At 43.1% G+C, this 12,187-nt stretch overlaps 1 protein-coding gene across 1 annotated transcript in view; it reads right to left on the bottom strand.

Annotated features, from left to right (window-relative positions):
• ABCA1 (ATP binding cassette subfamily A member 1) overlaps window positions 1-11,890 on the bottom strand; it is a 94,384-nt gene extending 82,494 nt beyond the window's left edge. The window contains exon 1 of the mRNA XM_013130538.3: window positions 11,700-11,890. The gene's annotated coding sequence lies outside the window, so the exon portion shown is untranslated. The remainder of the gene's footprint in view (window positions 1-11,699) is intronic.
• Between the last annotated feature and the right edge of the window lie 297 nt (window positions 11,891-12,187).

Here is a 12,187-nt window from a genome sequence, read left to right as displayed (position 1 = left end):
CTTAATGCTTACGAATACAAAGAAATTGTTTAGCTTGCAGAAACAGTGGACACCAGAAGACAGATGAGAGGTACAGAGCAATCTGCTTGTCCCTCCTGAACCAGCCTGGGGTTCCTGTTTTGCTCTCAGCAAAGTTCTAACACTGGACCAGGACCTTCTCCACTCGCCCAGACCAGCGGCCAACCCACCCATCACAACTAAAGCACAGTATCCCCACACTTGTCCCATGGTCTGCCTTTGTAGAATCTTCATCACAGTCGACACTTCCCCCCCGCTGCAGAAACCCTGCACAGCCTCCAGACCTACAGGGCTGCAATTCAGAAAATTGCTCCTAAGAGAAAGCTAGGCTAAAAGGCAACCTTTGAGAGCACTGACAATGAAACACATGCTTTGACCAACCCTTTCTTTCTAGATGAGTTACTCATTACTTGGAAGTAAAATGGCTGTTGAAAAGTCCATTAGCTGGTATGCCAAGAGTTTCCAGGTCCAATTTATCTTAAATACAAAGCAATGTATTTTTACAGCTGTAGATTTAAAGCGGGAAAAAAAGCTCAAGTGGCAGAGAATCAATTCCCCACCCCCATGCCTGGTGTCTGTACTAAGTAAACATAAAACAGCTTTCAAAAGCAGCTTTCTGCAAACAATGCAGCTGTTTGCTTTCTTTTGGGGGCAAAAAAAAAACCTTTCCCCTAGAGAAGAAATCACTATTTAGACAGGGAACAAGGCGAACTTATCAAACCTTACGAGACTGGAACATTTCAGGATTCTGGCAAGAAGACCCTGTATGTCTTCACAATTGCTTAAGCCCAGTCCTGGTCAGCAGGGTTAAAAGCTTCTACTAGCTGATGAAGGTTCAGTGGCATCCATGAAATCAGTTACCAGCCCGTGATCTCTTGGTCAGACTTTCTGTATGACAATGGCTACCACCACTACAGACCATGCAGCCATGCAGAGTACCAGTCTAGTATCTACAGATGACACCCTTATGGGAGAGTGGGAAGGAAGGCATTATTTGCTGGACACAGCACAGGTTTGAGCTACTAGTGCCAGTGCTGTTCCTCTCCCATGATCAGACATGGTATAGCACTTTGCACTTTCTGCCTTAGACAACACATTGTGATCTTAAGGTCCTTTCCTACCCTAACTATTCTATGATTCTATGATCTACTGTAGCTTTTGCCTACATATGCATCAAGTCAAACAAAATCCACTTTGTAAGAAAAGGGACAACAAAAGAACAAACAACAGATTTCAGCAGGAATTCAGTGCTCTTTGGAAATGCTGAGAAATGTCTTAACATTTCATTTCCTTTAGACAGTGTTGGGCTGCAGTTTGTGGACTCTGCAAAGCCCAGCTCCAAGGCCAAAGTCCCCCAGTGCTCCATCTGCCATCAGCTGAGAGCAGGTTTCCATGAGGGTTGTGAACCCCAAAGCAAGACAAAAGTGCCCACCTCATGAACTGACATTTTGACTCAAACAAGACAAAACATGAGAGACCGAGTGCCCTAAGTGGGCATTTGGGTAACAGAAGTACAGATTATGCCAAGATCCCAGAATTAAATCCATATCTCCCAAACAAAGGTCTAGTGTGCTGGCCACTTCTCCAGAGAGCACCAGGATTTAGCTTCTTCCAGCATAGCAGCTATAACTAAGAGGCTTACACAACTACATCCACTTTGTACAACTCACGACTCTGCAAGGCCTTAAGTTCTCAAGGCACAGGTACTTGGTGGTGGGCACCCTCACGGTAACTTCCACAAATCCCAGAAAGGAAAAAGCACTCTTCCATCTATGCAACTTCAAGTGAGACTGAGGAGGAAGCAATTCTGTTGAGATTGGCCTAGATAAAAGGCAGCTGTGGACAAATGCAAGAGATTTTTTATCCTGCTGCTAGAAACCTAGTTGCAGATAATATCATATCACACACAGCCACTGCACAAAGAATGAGAAGTAATGTCCATTCTGCAGTCAAAACAACTCACACAAAGCTTGCAAAACCCGTAGAAATAAATCTGATATTCCTGTCTCAAACTTTGAAGAAGTGAAAAATTTATTTTCTAGAGCTCTAGGAAAGAGGGGAAACTGCCACCCAAACAATGATTTCATCAGAATAACAGTACTTCTCTTTTAAAGAGGTCGTTTAACCTGAAAAGCCTGAATTAAGTTACAAAAAGCTGTCATGAAACGCATTAGCCGAGCAGAGTTCAAGCAACTCACCCGAGGCCACAAAACAAAGCAAAACAAAAGCAGAGACGAGAATACGGCCACCAGATTCCACACTTCAGTCTCCTAGTTTAAGCACCGTTAAACTCTGTAGCAATCACAAGCAATGCAGGATCAGCAGTGGAGGTGTGAGCTTTGAACCTACAGCCTGCTGCCTGGGACATAGGATCGTTATCAGTAGAGAGACACAGACACTAAAAGCAGGTCTTTCATAACCTCCCCCACAGAGGACATTTCTCTCTCATTTGCCAAATGAATATCAGACATCAGGTTTCCTATTCCATCTAAAAAGTCAATCAGTGAGACATATTTTCTTCTTCAAAAATGAGCCAAGTCACATCACAAGGATTACCTTGATTCCTTGTTGCTAACAATGGAATTTGAGAGCTTCTGTGTCAGCAGACAACAATTTAATTAGGACCACAAACAACAGTATTTGGGTGGCAATTCTTGGCAAGATCCTCTACTAGTTTACATCACTTTACACACACTATCTGGCCTTAGGTTAAGTAGTAAGCAGGTTTTGTCCTTGTTTCTCCAGTGCTTACTAATTCTGAAAGCAACCAGTACATTGCTTTCAACATGGCCATCCACCTACATTCTAAATAACACGATTAGTACAACAGACATACTTTAAGATCCTCCTTCATGCTAATCCAGCACCAGCTGAACTCCTTTTACCTCTTTGAGAAGCATGTCAAATATTGTAAAACTAACACTAAAGAAAGGATAGTGCCAAAACATCAGGAAGCAATGAAACAGTCTTGTGGAATCCCTCTATCAACCTGCCACCTCTGGTGCAGATCAAACTGAGACACATAGCATCTCACTCATCCACAGAATCCTTAAGGCAGCAGGCACAGAGCTACAAAATACCAAATAGATGTTTTCTGAAGTCCCCAGCCTCACCGAAGACTGGGGACACAGACAACCAGCTGGGAAAGGATTCCACCTGATTTAGCACAGGCTGACAATAAAATACATATTCACATCCTGCTTTACCTGCTGCTATTAAAACAGTGACATAACCCCATACTAGGTTCTGTCTGCTGTACTAGGTGCTACAGGGAAGAGAGCCTGAATCTTGCTATGACAAGAGGTGGAATGAATGTTATGGGCTCATGCCTGGCTTCCCAACTAATTAGGCAAAAAGGTAAGGGATTTCTAAAGTTATTTAGCTTAGGCACTAGAACTGTGCACATGTTTTTCAAAAGCCAGTGTATTATGTGCTGCACCCTTCTGAATGCTCTGCTATGAACAGCTAAGCAGACAATGATTTTGAAAGACCTGCCCCAGAAGTAACATAATAAACCCTGAAATCCCTCTTCAGAGTATTTTTCCTCTTCTCTAAGAACTGAACTCCTAAAATGTATTTCTGAGTCATAGGTGGGCCCACCCCTACAAATGAAACTATAGGGGAGTCTCGCAGAGAGTCAAGAACTAGCTTACAAAGTACTCAGCAATACAAACTGAACTACTTTTCCAAGGTCTTCAGTGCCTCCTTAGACATTTACATACAGCCACATTCTGACACATGGCTTGGCCTTTTATAAGCTTCCTTTGTGTCACAACATGCCCAGCTGTTTTCAAAACCTGTCCAGGTCACAGAGGACCAATGCCTGCCTACCAGAAGGACCACAACAACGGGTTCTTGTTACTTGTAGCATGCTCTAAGGGCTCACTAGTGAAAACAACCACAGCTTCAGTACAAGGGAAGACATCAAGCTTGCATGCACCACAGCTGGGCTGACCCAAAGAAAAGCACGTGAAAGAGACTGTGGCACAGACTTAGGCAAGAGCAATTTCTTAAATGTCAAATATAACACTCAATATGAAATACAGTCATCTATTTTAACAAAAAAAAAAAAAAACAGCTTCTACTGGAAGATTGTGAAATACACGAAGCATTTCAACTTTCAACATCACACTGAATGTCCCCTTTTTTACCTCTACAAAAAAAGCCAAATCCTAGTCCATTCTCTGGCAAAAGCAAACACACAAGGTAATTTGCTTTGTCACGGCCAATGTCCAAAAATCCATAGTCCATATTGGCAGATATTTCCTTTTTTTAGCTCTCAAAGAATGAGCTTTTCTCTAGTGGAATCTCGAAATAATAGAACACCCTGCTAAAATAATAATTGCGACATTTGAGCTCAATTCATGCCATTAAGCTTTGATCTCTGAGCAACTATGGTATCGTCAGTACAGTCTACAAAAGGCTGTGTTACACAGCCTCAGCCTCTTTTTCCAGCTGATGACGCACCCCACTTAAGGACATTATCTTTGCAACTAGGAAAAATAGTGATTTCACATTGGAAAAGGTACTTTTCTGCTTGGCAGCAGGCTCAAGTAGGAGAATGAAGACAGGGCTTCCCCATGAATGTCATCAGCCTCATCAACTTTTAGGAAAAGAAACCCATGAGCTCAGATGGTGTTAGGACAGAAACACTTGGCACCACCACCCTTTCCATATCACATCCTGGTCACTGGATCACTTCAGACAAAGCAGCCACAGATCTGGTTTAACAAAGTGTAACGCTGAGAGGTGCTTCACAATTCTACTGCACAGTACAGGGAGCATCACTGGTATGCTTGTATCTTCTGTTGAGAAAGTTACCAAGTTTGCCATCACCTCCATAAGGATATTTTGGAAAGGAGTGTCTTATACATCTTGGTTTTGTAACTTGCTCTTTATTTTGGGAGAAGACATGGACACAAACCACACACAGACAAGATTAAACTGCTGTTTGAGGTGTATGCCTGCCTTGTAACATCAAAAGAACCTTTACAGTTATTTTCCTTTTAATCTTTGCTATTTGGGACCATCATGCCATAAAACATCATGTATATTCACGAGCAGAGCAGAATATAACATGGCTTATACTGTTGAAAATATCCCAGTGGTGCCTTTGAGATTCACTGGCATAAAGAATAAGCTGACTGTCAAGCTTGATACCTACACAACCACACTGATATCAGCGGCATAGATGTAAGTAACAGCAGATGAAATGAAAATATCCCTAAACTATGCAGAAAAACATCAGCCAAGAAAAAGCTTCTAGCACAATGAAAGGAAATGACATTGCTGGAAAAAAAGCAATAAACTGCTAAAGGCAGAATTTAGCATCCACTGTTAGCCTGAGCAGAGTTTGATCCTTTAAAGCCTCCAACAAGACTTTGGCTCCCACATGGCTACCATATAACTGTATGGATTTGGAAGTCAGTAATTCACTGAAGTGATAAACAGATGTCCAAGTACTTTTGAAAGCAGTTAAGTGTCAGCGATGGAGAGGAATGAATTTCTGATCAATCTTGGCAACTGATACAGTTCAATAACCACTTATCTCTACGGTTATTCATAGAAGAATATGAAAATAATTGGCACACATGATAAGGAAGCCCGGGTGCCTGCTGTGGCACAGGGCAGCTAGCATGGAGAAGTGCCAGGAAGTGTGTGCCAATCTTCCCTTTTTTGCCTGATCCACAGAGGGAGCAGTTGTTCCACACACTTTATATTCTTTAACTTCAGCTGTATAACCTGTACCCCCACTGCTGCTGAAGCTGCAACCCGTAGGCTCAGCACAACAGTTAGACTTGCAAAGCAGGCTAACATACAGGTATTGTAGCATCATGCACAGACAGATCTAAGAGAAAGATGAGAGAGTTTGCTCATGTCCTAAGCTACATCTCACGATGTAGAATGATTCAGGACAGAGCTTCATATATTTGCTCTAATAGTTTCAAGGAATCAAGCACAGGTGAAGAGCTGCTGTCTACCAAATTTCAAACAAATGGCTCGGGGCAGAAAACACTTCAGGTAAGCACAGAAGTGGCATGAAACACCACAAGGAACAGCAGTAAGCTTGCATGACAGAATTGTGAACAAAAGTTCTGCAAGCTTTTAGTAGATACAGGATCCAAACCACTTATTTATTCTTTTTATTGAGGTTAGGCTATCCTTAATGATGCCGAGAAAGTTCCAACAGAGCAAAAGCCTACTCCCACAGACAACCAAATTGACCGTAATTATGTCTGCTTTTATACATAAATACATTTGGGAAGATAGATATAGTAGTGTGGAAAATTAAAAGCAGGTCACAAGAACTAGAAATGAAGGTCTGGAAGACATGGCAATCAGGAGAACAGCAAAATAACATGCCAAAAATATGATCTGAAAAAAAAAATCTGAAAACAGACTGTGTACAGGTGATGCTATCAGGTTACTAAAAGAAGGAAACAAGTCCAGATCTTTCCAAAGACAGCAGGAAAACTCCTAGTGCGTACTTTTGGATGAATATTTAAATACAGGTTTGAGAGAGCTGGGAAACAAAGCAGTAGGAGTTACTGCTCTGGCTTAATAAAGAATAATTAAAATGTCCAAAATACTCTTAAAGAAATTAGATAAGAACCACATTACCTGTTAGTAAAACAAAAATGCAAAATGCAGGATCAATTTAGTTTACTAAATACGAATGTTTCATTTAGGGGAGGAGCAGGTTTTGAACTTTGACTCCTGTACTGCTACCAGAATGAAATGTCTGTGTGTCTGTGCCCAGAAAAAAAAAAAAAAGTGCCATTTTTGTTATTCAGTTGAAGATTCAGAATTCTTTAATCCATTCAAATTTGTGCATAATTCTGGTTTTATAGCAGCCATAGGTAGACTCTTGTTACAGGAGCATAGCTACAGTATGGGGAAGAGGAAAAAAAGCCATCAATAGATCCCTGGAATATCAGTATATTCCCCATGAATACAGCTCTCAGACAAAGAACACATGATAATTTGTTTGTTTCTTTTGAAGGCAAAAAAAAATCACTTGAAAAGCAGACACTACATCTGAAAACCTGGGACTTACACCCAGGTTGCTGACGCTAGCAACACTGTCTTTAAAAAGATGCATTAGCTGCCACAGGTGAGAAAAAACACACTTTCACTCCTATTTGTGAAAAGTACAATCTTCTGTCATGTCATTGTTACAACCATGTTGAAAGCAGGTAAGAAAGAGGGGCAAGGCTTTAGAAGAAGATGGGCACAGGTGCTGGGAATTAGGTTCTTCTGCTTCCTAGCCCTGCTCATCTACATCACCACCACTGCTGCTCTGAGAGTATCCACATGGCTCAATTTTAGCATTTACTAAGCTAACAATCAAGAACGCTAATGAGTATTAGTTGTATGGTTTGCTTGCCTGCTCTTGGTAACAAGCATTCACTTGGAAATATGGAAGTAAAACTGCAGATTGTTCCAGGGAGCCAAGCAAGTAGGGTGGTAACAGGCTTTGGCTACCTCTAGCTTCCACACAGCCCTGCCTGTTATTTGCTAAAAAGGAAACCACATCTCCAGAGCGATCTCTGAACTGTGTGTTTTGTGATCTCTGCCGATCTCTGACTTTGTTTGTTCTTTTCCCAGAGAACGACCTTGTTATCTAGCCCAAACCAGAACAGCCTTGGAAAGGCTCTTCCATTCTCCGTTTTCTGTCTTAATACCAATTGCTCCCTAACAAAGTTAGCATAACACAAACCCATCTCATCACATTAAACTCTAATTAGAGCTCTGCTAAGCAACACTCCTCCAGAAAATAACACAAGAGGAAAAAGGTTAGCTTGTGTGTGGATATGTACGACATTCAAACTGATGTGCATTCTTACTATCTATGACCAAGCTTTTTCACTAATAACACAGTGAATAAAGGTCTGAATGCTCCCATTTTTCCTACAGTGTTAGCCTGGTGTGTCAGGAAAGCTGCATCAACAGTTTTCCATCCTACACTGTCTCCCTCTCAGTCCTTGAGGCAAGCTCACATGCTTTTCCCCCCCAGTGACAAACACTAAAAAAGACTAGCTTTGCTTCCACACATTTTAAAGAAATAGACAAAAAAAAAAGAGGACAGGGTGCTCCAGTGAGTAGGTCAGATCATGTTAATTCATCTGAGCTGCTCTGTGTGACTTTCGCATGAGCAATAGAAATACATGACACATAGCTACAGAACATGAACTGTTTCAACATTTTTGTGGCAATCATCTTTTGAACACTGCAAGTGAAGTCTCAACATAGTGTTTTTTATTTATACTCTTAGTACCAGTAAACTGCAGAGGTACATCCCCATTAACTGCACAGAAAACTTTCAAGCACCCACGTTCAGATCTTCATCCAGCATAAATACAAGACGATCTCAGAGAGTGCATTTCTACTAAGACTGACCTGGAAAAGTGGGTAGAGTCCCTACCTGCCTCAGATAAACAATGAAAATATGTCACATGTATAAAATGTCTTATTCAACAGTGGATCCTGCCTGTAGCCCCTCTCAGAGCAGGGGTCACCCAGAATAACCAGCCTAATAGAAACCCTGTGGTGTTTGGTCAGCAATGGCCTCTGGACTTATTTCAAGATCTGGTGTGTTGCACAGCCTAGGAGACCTATATAAACACCAAGGGTGCCTACTCTGAAGTTACTTAAACAAAGTGCTAGTCTGGTTCCCTTTCTGATCTTCTTCTGTCATCATCTTTGTGCTAGCACCAGTGCTCACAAAGCCATGAGAAGACTCTAAACACAGGATGCTGAATAAATAAATAAATAAATAAATAAAATCACTAAGCAAAAAGAGTCTGCTCTCAGTCACTCACCATGGGCTGGTGAACTCCAGTGCCAGCACAGAGAATGAGATGGATGAGGAGAGAACAGGCAGTTGGGGGAATATGAAGCAGGTCCATTACTAGCTCACTAGCAACCTTCAATTACTCTGGATTAAAGTTCTGAAGGAACCACACCCCAAGAAATACTCTGCCTTCATGGTGCAACGCATGTAATAAACACTAGCAGAGCTGATCACATCTGGCCACAGATGGATGAGCTCAAGACCCATCCTCCTGTTGTGTCTTTGTGGGTCTGACTCTGCCAAGTGAACTCACTGGTGAGAAAACAGGCTTGCAGAGATGAAGGCAAGGAGACTCGCTTCATGAATTGTGTGTATCACACTTCACTAACACATGAAAATGCTCCAGCCCAGAACCTGGTTACGAGATCCACAGCTGTTTTCTCCAAGTCACTAAGGCTTGTGACTTGAACCACAGCAGACTGTTTTACCCTTGCAAAGCCAGCTCAGCTTATAGAATGCTAGAATAAAGGCTGCTCCTGGACAAAGACCAAAATAGTTTTACTCACCTTTTTTTTAAAAACTCCTGGGATTTCATTTTCTGTAATTCTGCATTTCACCAGGAGCCATCCTTATTTACACCGTAATGGTAGATGTTGAATTTGGTGTGCCAGACCAAGTCTATGCTAACACTAATAGCATCAGGCAACAAGTGGTTTTGAAAACAAATTTAGCACTACAAAAAGGTTTGCCAGCAGCTGTGTGTGGCAAACTGATTTATCGAACTGCCTCAATCTCACTGGGTGACACCATTAAGAAACTTTCAACATACCTGCTTGCACTGCTAAGCAGATGTATTCAGAGGAAATTTGGAACTGATATCCAAAGGATTACCACAACTCCTGCAAATGCCAAAACCTAACATATAGCTAGCTACACATGAGGCATTTGTTTCACATCATATGACTAAGTGCACTGCAACAGCAACCATCTAGGGAAAATTACTGTGAATGGCTGGAGCCAGCTGCTTGATTATTAGACTCAAACCTAGATGATAGCAGTTGTGATCTCTTGAAACACAGAGGCTAGCAGGTATCTCCCCAAAACACCTACAGTGAGCATAAGAAAAGCAGTGATTTTTATCACTTTTTAAAAGCCACGCATTCGCAACTTATCAGGTTCAACTTTAATTCTCTCATGTTCCACACTACCAAACTTTTACCCATACTTTGTCAAGAGCTGACTATTAATACTTACCCACATAATCAGCCCTACCGAATTAACATTACATGAGAAATAAGGTGCTCCATAACACCACAGGCATCATGCCTTTACTTGTCCAGACCCTAGCAGATACAGATGGTTTCATACTACTCTCACATAAATTAATCAGGTTTGCACAGTGAATTGTGAGGACCCACCAACAGCACTTGTATCTGTTACACCAGTAACACACTGAGGAATCTCAGGCAGTATCCATTTATGTGAATAGCTTAATCAGGCAGTGATCTGTGTTACGGGAAAGTCTCAGCAGGCATTCCCACTCCCACTTTTTAGGTAGGCAAGCTGTGCCATAAGGGCCACGCAAAAAACGCATTTGCACTGAATGCATACTACCATGACCCTCTTTCAGAACCGAGCAAGACTGCTCCATTACAAAAGCCTTTCTACAGCCATCTGTTGTTAATGGAACATCCTCAAGATGTTCTCTGCAGTACAAACACCAACTAATTTTCAAAGGCACCTCCAAAATAAACTTTAATGTGTTAATCCAGATTGGTAGTTTTCAAGAAACTGCGACTCATCTTTCGGCTTCAATTTAGCACATGTTCACAAGTATGTAAACACATGTTTACATTCCTCTCGCTTCTGTAAGGGCTATTCCAACACACTAAAGATCAACTTTGATCCTTCAAATAAGTTATTTGTACAACCTTAAAATGTCCAAGGCCAACAGCTGTGGGGATGGGGGGGTGGAGGGAAACCTGCACTTCCGATTTAAAACAAGCAAAAAATACTGTTTAATATTAAATTTGAATTTATAATTGGAGTCTTTTCCTGATATATTTTAAGCACCTGGGCAGTTCTGCACCTCCAGAACTAAACAGCAGTTATTCTGAAACAGGCTGATGATATGTTGTAATGTAGCAGTTCAGACTTAACAACAGCCTGGCATGCAGAAGCAGGATTTGTTGTATGCAGCTGAACCCCCTTACCCGTCACAAAAGCGGCCGTATCCATCGTTTATTTTTACACTCCCCCCCAACCCAAGGTCCTGTCCTCCCCTTTTTCCGCCTCCTCGTCCCCATCCCTCTCCCCCGAATTTATTCGCGTAGGAGTGAAAGGGGCGAAAGCCCTCCCGTTATCTTGTAGCACCCACCACGGCTGGAGGCGGCGGCGGTGGTAAGGTGAGCCACCCTACACGAGCGCTGCCAAGTCAAAGTCGCCTCGCTCAGGACCAGCTAAAATAAAATAATTATACATGTATAAAACCAAAACAAGCACGCACGAAAATCCCTAAAAACCCCCGCCCCAAACCAGCCAAACAAAAACAAAACACATACACACAAAAAAAAAACCCAAAAAAACAAACAAAACAAAACCCCTAAAAGCCAAACTAAAACCGAAAAAACAACTAAGACTAAAAAACAGCACTATTAACCCTTTTCCAATCCCCCGCTACCCCATAAACCATCCCCGAGCCACGCCGGGCACAGCGGGCGGCAGCACGCCAGAAATCGAAAACAAAACAACATTAACACTAAACCCCAACCACTTTTTCGCTCTGTTCCTCCCGCTCTATGCCGCCTGCCCCGCGCTGAGCGGGGAAGCCTGCGCCGACAGCAGTCGCGGAGCTCCTGCCCGGCTCTGTTCTCCCTCCGCCGCCTACCTCCCGGCCAGCAGCTGCCGTCGCTCCCGCGGACAGCTCAGCGCAGCTCACTTCACTTCAGCCCCGCTCAGCTCAGCCGAGAGCTGCCGAGCCTCCGCTCCGCACTCCTCCCCGACGCCGGTCCCACTGCCGCTACCGGTGGCCCCGGCCCCGCAGTGGCTCTTATAGGGCGGCGGAGCGTCCGCGGCGGAGTCGCCTGCCCCCTTCCCGGTTGAGGCCGCCCAGCAGCCTGCTATTTGCCTTTCCTTTAGTATCCTCTCTCCTTTTTGTCTCTTCTTTTTCCCCTTTCCCTTCTCCTCTCCTCTCCTTTTCCGATCCCTCGCTTTTTTATTTTTCCCTTCTGCAGCTGCTGCTGTTTCGGGGGGCGGGGGGGAGGAGGGCGGGGACGCCGCTATTTGCATGTGGGCGTGCACATTGCAGCCAAAACCAAACGGCGGGGCTGTGCATGGCCAACCCGGTGCCCCCCTTCGGCAGCGGGGTAGTGGCCT

Source organism: Melopsittacus undulatus, chromosome Z (genome assembly GCF_012275295.1).
Source record: "Melopsittacus undulatus isolate bMelUnd1 chromosome Z, bMelUnd1.mat.Z, whole genome shotgun sequence".
In the NCBI taxonomy this organism is placed as follows: domain Eukaryota; kingdom Metazoa; phylum Chordata; class Aves; order Psittaciformes; family Psittaculidae; genus Melopsittacus; species Melopsittacus undulatus.
This window is presented reverse-complemented; position numbering and strand designations above follow the sequence as displayed.